The 7,943-nt window shown below is 30.7% G+C and overlaps 1 pseudogene; it reads left to right on the top strand.

Moving 5' to 3' along the window:
• Positions 1-439: 439 nt before the first annotated feature.
• LOC149541011 (uncharacterized protein At4g15970 pseudogene) lies at positions 440-2,784 on the top strand (annotated as a pseudogene).
• The last annotated feature ends 5,159 nt before the right edge of the window (positions 2,785-7,943 follow it).

Consider the following 7,943-nt stretch of genomic DNA (forward strand, 5'->3'; position numbering starts at 1 on the left):
TTACAATGAGGAAAAAGAGAATGCCACCAATTATTGAATTTGGTTACACCCCATAAATTGCGCATCCACCCATGATGGCCCATCTGTTAATGTCCACTTTGTGAACAAAAGAGGCTATTTATGCATTTGTTAGTTGCAGGTTGCTTTCTCTTGTCACGATTGTCACAATATATTGCCAATCCCACTAATGGATAATAAACAAACCTTTCTTTCTTTTCAATTCAATATAATACATTTGATTAAAAGCTTTGAATACATCATTCACAAAGCCAAATATAGAAGTTGCACGTCGTACGCCCTAGAATATGAATTAGTTCAAAAAAATCTTAATATGGTTGACAAAGGCATTTTCATTGTATATAATCTCCAAGACATAAGAATGTAGCTCTCAAGATTGAATCAGATATACTAAGGCCGATTAAGCTCTTCCAATTTGAAGATGAAAGGAGAAATCATATTTGATAAGCCAATCAGAGATATATTTCTGATTATTTCTCTAACAATGGTTTTATTGGTATGTTTCTTTGTAACTAAGGGAACTTATTGGCCTCTATCTACAGAAACTGAAGCCACACCTCCATATGTAAGTGTAATTCAGATTAACATATCTCTTGTAATAATCTATGGTTTGAATCATGCTGTTTTCTAACTGAGTATTATTTTGGGTTTGTTTTCAAATAGAAGTTTCAAGTGATGCAGATGAGTTGGAGATTGCCTTGGCGAAGGCTTCAATGCCAAACAAGACTTTGATCCTCACACCAGTGAATGGGGCATGGATGGACCCAAACAGTTTAATTGATCTTTTTCTTGAGAGTTTTAGGATTGGGGAAGGAACACATGACTTACTTAACCACCTCATCATTGTGGCCATGGATGCAAAAGCTTTCAACAGCTGAATAGAAATTCATCCTCATTGCTATGAGCTCAGGACTGAAGGAGTTGATTTTACTAAGGAGAAGTCCTTTGGGACAAAAGATTAAATCAAGATGACGCAAACCAAAATTCTCTTCTTGAAGTCTGTGGTTGAGCGAGGTTATAATTTCGTGTTTACTATAAGTTTCCTCACATACCCAACGTTGTAGATGTTTACTGTAAAGATCATCAAATTGTTTGGCATTGTTATTCTGATAATTATAGTTTCATTAGATTGACTCTAAAATATTTGGCTCCATATCTAAAGAAAGTTTACTAGCCTCTGTGGTTGTTTTAATATGTTTGATGTTTACGTAGAGGTGATCTTGTTAATTATGATTGGTTTGCGCATATTTATTTTAATTAATTTTTTCTATCTTAAATTTTATTCTTCTTTTTCTATATTCTAAATCTGTTCAATTATAAAAAATCATTCAAAATTCAAACAGCTATCTTTGATGTTGGGAAACAAACAAATTTATAAAAGGCATAAAAAATTCAAACTTTTAATAATAATAAATTTGATACAAATCAAAAAAATTAAATTCTATTCTATCATAAATGAATTAGTATAAAAAAAATAAACTAATTAACATAGAATGTGAAATAGAGTTCCACATAGTCAGCCTCCCTTATCTTGATAAAAAAAGGTAGAGTTCCATATAAATTATTATTCTAATAGATTAAAATTAAGTGATAATTTTTTTCACCAAAATCTAATTAAGTAGTATCCAATACAATTAATCTTTAAATGATAAAAAAGAAAAACAAAGATCCATGTATTAATTTTCTCCTTTTAATTAAAAGTGGGTGAACCACTAGAATATATATAAGATAATCTGATTCAAGGTTTGGGCTCAACTAGGAAAGAATCAAGAAGAAAATCTAGTATCCTTGCAAGATTGGCATAAAGAGAGGGAAAAAAGAGAAAATATCTCGGGACAAAATTGCTAGCTAGGGATGCACAAACAATAATTTGTGAAAAATGCTACAAGAGAGGAACTGAAACATATGACCAACACTTTTAGGCTGATTTATACTAGTTCAGAGAATATTAATTTCCCCAATTCAGAAATCAAGTTAGAGATATGATCTTTTGAAAAAGACTCAATTAAATTATTGTCACATCCATGATTTGATAAGCCAATTAAATTAATTATTACTCTAATAGATTAGAAATAAATAATAATTTTTTTCACCAAATCTAATCAGGTAGTATCCAACATAATTTGTCTTTCTACTTTTGTCCACCTCTCATATATTCTTTTCCAAATGGAAAGATTTTTTTTCTCATCTCATAATTTAACACTCTTATAGTTCATCTGTCATGGAATATTTTACTAATTTTTTTCCAAATATCATTTACAAGATGTAGATATAATGTGGTTACAAAATCCATTTGAGAGATTCTCAAGCAGAGTAGATTTTCAAGTATCTTGTGATTTATATAAACACAATCCACATTGTATCTCAAACGATCCAAATACAAGATTTTCATTTGTTAAGGCGAATGAAAAAATTGCTAAACTCTATGAACTTTGGCATGCATATACTACTATAAATCCTAACAGGCATGATCAAGATGTCTTTAATATGATGAAATATTCTTCAAATTTTACTCAAATAGGCATAGAAATTTTATTCCTTGATACAATTTACTATATTGGATTTTGTGAATCAAAGGCAAAATTAGAAGAAGTTTGTACTATGCACACCAATTGTTGTGTAGGTTTAAAGAAGAAGATGACTTATTTGAGAGACACTCTTGATGATTGGATTTTATTCAAATCATTCAATCTCAATAACACTTTTGAATTAAGAGGAAGAAGAGAGGTGGGTTGGAGAAGTAGAATAGAATGTGGCCCTTTGTAAGAATGTGAGAAACATTATTAATGTTTCATTATTGAATATAAGAAGATGCTAGTATATAACTAACTTTTAAAGGTGTTATTAATTGGTTGATGGAAATAAAAATTTGGAGTTTAATGGAAAAATATTTTTAATATATTTCTTTAAGATCATTATATGTTTATATTCACATTTTTTAAAGTTATATGATGAGAATTTTATGTTATGATTTTATAGGAAGAAGGAGATGTAAAAAAATATTTTTAAAATTATTTAATATTGTTATGAGATATATTGACTTGAAAGAATTGGGTAAATAAAATATCATTAGAAAAATAAAATTACCAAATAACTATATAGATGTTTTTATGTATAAATTTCAATAGATGAAATATTCAATTTTCTTAATTAACGTAATTCTTTTATTTTGTAAAAATAATCCAATTTCAAACACTCAGGGGATTCAAGAGGAAGGGGTTAGATTTTTTAAAGATTTATTAGCTCCTCATGTTCTGTCTACTTTCCATGAAGCACAATCACAAGATCTTCTCAATAATATACCCTCTCTAGTTTCAAAATATAATAATGTAGTATTAATTGCTCCTTTCACATTGTGTGAGCTTAGAAACATAGTTTTCTCCTTGCCTCTAGATAAGGCCCCTAGACTAGATGGATAATCAACATTATTTTTCCAAGCATGTTGGGACTTCTTAGGTTGGGAATTACTTCGGGTTATTGAAGAATCCAAGAAAAGTAAAGCTATGCTAAAATAATTTAACACGACAAAGATAGTTATTATCCCCACAAAACTTGCTTAGATTTCAAACCAACTTCATTATGCAACACTATCTACAAAATTTTTACTAAGGCCATATATTTGAGAATGCAATATCTGAAACCTAAACTAGTCTCACACGAGCAAGGTTTTTTTGCCCATAGATGAGAAACCATGGAGGGTGCATTAGTTTCCCATGAGGCCCTACACTCAATTAATTCTCCCAACTCTTCAAATTTCATCATTAAACTTGATATGATGAAGGGCTATAATTGAGTATGTTGGGAGTTCCTTTTCAAAGTTCTCCAAAGATTCAATTTTTCAAAAAATTGGTGTAAATGTATTAGAGCTTGTATTTTGGGAGCATGGTCCTCAATTATTATAAATGGAGTCCTTGCGGGATTCTTCTCTTTGACACAAGGAATTAGGCAAGGAGATCCTCTATCCCCAGTACTGTTTATTCTAATGGCAAAAGCATTCAATAGATTTATTCAACAAAAACATGCTCTTGGCCACTGGCAAGGTATAAAAATTAGGAATTCAAACATCTTGGTTACTCATTCATTATTTGTTGATAACACCTTTCTGTTTGGGGAATCCAATGTGAAGGAATCCAAGAAGATCAAACATCTTCTAGAATCATATATTGTTGTATTAGGTCAAAAAATTAATGAGAATAAATCAAAGATATATCTTTTTAATACAAATCAAACTATTTCTACAAGGATTGTCAATATTTTGTGATTCTCATAAGATCATCTCTCGTCTATGTATCTAGGTATTCCTTTCTTCATGGGTGCTAATAAAGCAAGCTACTAGTCTCCTATAATTGATAGAATTAAATCTGGAGTTGTGGCTTGGAAAGCCAGATGGCTCTTACTGGTTGGCAAAAATTTTCCCATCAAATCAATGTTGTCCACCATCTCAAACTGCTACCTTTCAATGTTAAAAGCTCCCCTATAGTGATTTAGATTATGCACAAGCTGATTCAAGAGTTCTTAAGGTCTCGAAACATAAATGGAGGAAAGAAAATACCTCTCATCTCTTTGCAAGATATGGGTCAAGTGAAGTCTTTGGGTGGGGTTGGAATTTATGACTTGGTACAAAGAAATAAAGCCTTCGGTGCCAAATTAGTTTGGAAAATGTATTCTAAACCTAAGAATAAATGGTGTGAAATAATGCAACATAAGCACTTAGACAATAATTTTCCCTCAAGAGTACTCTCAATGTAAGACTATGGGACTTTATGATGACATCAGAGACATTGTAACTAACTATCTCTCATAGGAGGTAAATAGTGGCAATCAAGTCAAGTTTTGGAGAGATTCTTGGCATGGCTCCCCTTCTCTTCTCAAACCAAGCCTAATAGATATCTTGATTATCTCATTGGAAAACTCATGGGGAAAATATCTAATAGATTTTATCTCTATAGTATTTTTATTCTCCAAAAAAGTGATTTGGAAGGACCTGAGGGAGCTGCCTATTTCATCCTTTGATGAAGATAGATTTTGTCAACTACTCTCAAGTTTAGTGGTTTATCTTTCTAGGCAGGAAGATTAGTTAAATTGGGCCCTAGGGAAAAATGGCTCATACTCAATCAAAGAGGGTTACAGGATTCTCCAACAATGGGAACCTAATAAAACCCCTTCTCATGAGTTATCATTTTGCTGGAACCAATTTATTCTCCCAAAGGATGGGTGCTTTACTTGGATTGTATTGAGAAAAAGAGCCCTTAGAAGTGATAGAATTTCTAAATTCCATATCTCACAACCTTTTAATTTCCATATTTATCATCAAGAACTTGAGGATGGAGACCATCTCTTTTTGAATTTCCTTTTTGTGTAAAAATGTTGGCTATTTGTCCTCAATAAATTGCACTACTCCACCCCCTTCCTGAATAAATTGTAGAACTTTTCCAATCCTAGCTAGAGCAGTATTCCAATTGCTTTTTCTCCAACCTCTAGATCTGCATCCGGACTCTAATTGTTTAGGCCCTTTGGTGGGAGTGCAATAAGAGGATATTCCACTAGCATCCCTCCACTATTGAAAGTGTTATTATTAGCATTGAAAAGTCTATATATGAATTTGTTAACACTAATCACACTAAACAAAAATGCAACCTAGTTTTGTCTAACTGGGACAAAACTATTCTTCATGATTGGAAAAGCATATATGTGCTTATTGGTTGGTGTCAAAATAGATATGCTTCCCCTTCAAAAGGAAGAGACAAAATCCACTAGATTCTAGATATGTTAAACTCAACTTTGATGGTGCATCAAGTGGCAATCCAAGTAAATTAGGTGCAGATGCTTATATTTGAGAACATTATGGTGATTTACTTGCTATTAAATCTAATCCCTTGCCTTTGGGATCAAACAACATTGTACAAGAAAATGCTCTCTTCCTTGGTCTAGTTTTGGCAAAAGAAGGGGGTTTTAGGCTAATACAAGTTGAAGGTGATTCCATGGTTATCATCAATGCTTAGATTAAAAGAGAATCACACAACTGGAAGTTGGTTTACATCCTTCCACAAATCTGGCACCTCCTAGACACCTTTGAAGAAGTTCTTGTTTCACACACTCTTCATGAAGGGAATTCCCTTGCCAATTATCTTTCAAACCTGGGTTGTGATGGTTTTTTGTATGATACAATTTATTCAGTACATTCTATTAACAATAATGTATATTTGTACAAATTGATTGCTTATGATAAGAAAGCTTGCATTTGTCAAGAGTGATCTAGGTTTTATTGTTAGTAATTCATGACAGGTAGGTTGCTCACTGATTTAGGACACGCTGTCATATTATGACACTTTTCTACATCTTGGTTTTGGTGGCTTGTCCTTTCATTTCCCATGAATCTATTGACTACTTCAATTGACATTCAATGTGAATTCTTTGATGGGATGCTAATTTGTCTAGTTGTGTATGTGCAAAGTTATAAGCTCTCTATATCATTATTATTCTTGTCATTGAGATGCATTGAATTTTGGAATCAAAATAGATTTCTCATTCGTAAAGTGCCTATGATACATCTCCTACAATTTGTTTCATAAGGAATTGTTGTTACAGCTATAGATTCAAATGAAGAATTAGTTGTTGATGGAATTTAGAATTGTGGAGGAATGATAGTCCAAAGTGGAGCTACTTAATTTGGGTTTTTGGAAAGCATTTTTTATTTTGGTGATTACCAACTTTGAATGTATATGATTTTATATTTTCGGTTGGGCAAGTGTAAATTGAGGTTCTCCTCTAGTATATGTAATGATGAGGATTCTAGGTTTTGTTTCTTGATTCTTTCCTAGATGAGTCTTTGAATTAGAGTAATTATAAATATATGTATATGTTGGATAGCCCACTTTTTCTTAAATAATAATAATAATTGTAAGCTAAATTTTATTTACTTATGTTAGGTTCAAAACTAGATATATAATTGAACATTTAAATAATTTATTATATCAAATATATTGAATATATAATAAATATTATATATTTAAAACAAAATTATAACATGTTATAATTATACAATTATAAGTATACAAGTATATATATATAATTTTGGAATGGTACTTAAGTATAAGGTGAGGTCCAATAAGCTAAAAATTTCATTTTAAGGTCATATTTATTATGATTAGATCGTATATGTAACTATCAAGTTGCACTTTATTTTCTTGTTCTCCTAGATCTATTTTTAAAAAAATTTGATGACTCCCAAAGACTCAATATCCAAAAACTTGTGTTGCGTTTAGTTCTAGTATTTTTATTTTTTCACCAGATTAAATTTATAGGAAATAATTAAAGATTTTTTGTGAAATGGTTTTAATTGATATAATATTCTTTAATTTCTTAAGAGAAATGGTGCAAAAATTAAAATATTAAAAATTCAAACTACAATAATTAGACTTGCTCAAAATTTGAATAAACAAAACTAATAAAATTGTAAGTGTTAAAAAAAAATCATAATCAATGAATTTATGATTGTTATAAAAAATGAACATCTCAAATGTCTTTTGATTGCAAATACTAAAATTTTGAGAATTTTGATCCCTTATGAAAACTTCATATAACTAAAAAAATTGAATACCAATTTTATCACTATGTTTCCTCAAATTCATTTTCTCTCATGGAGTGCATGTTATATAATTTACAGAAAATGTAATTAATTAGTGTAAATAAATATTTCACAACCTTAGTCACATGAAAAATATTAGTTTGTGTTTGAGAAATAATATCTAGAGGAATATTAATACAAATAAGAACTCCCCTAATGCAGTTTGAGGTCCATTTTGGTCAACTTTGTACTATGTTCCTGGAACATGTATGTTTTCCTATAAAGTATCTAGACACTTTAATGATGGATAAATGAGTGGGGGGTGAATCAATTATCTTAGGCCCTTCAACAAATTTAA

This window comes from Cupressus sempervirens, chromosome 9 (assembly GCF_028749045.1).
Source record: "Cupressus sempervirens isolate cs-2001-9-10 chromosome 9, ASM2874904v1, whole genome shotgun sequence".
Classification (NCBI taxonomy): domain Eukaryota; kingdom Viridiplantae; phylum Streptophyta; class Pinopsida; order Cupressales; family Cupressaceae; genus Cupressus; species Cupressus sempervirens.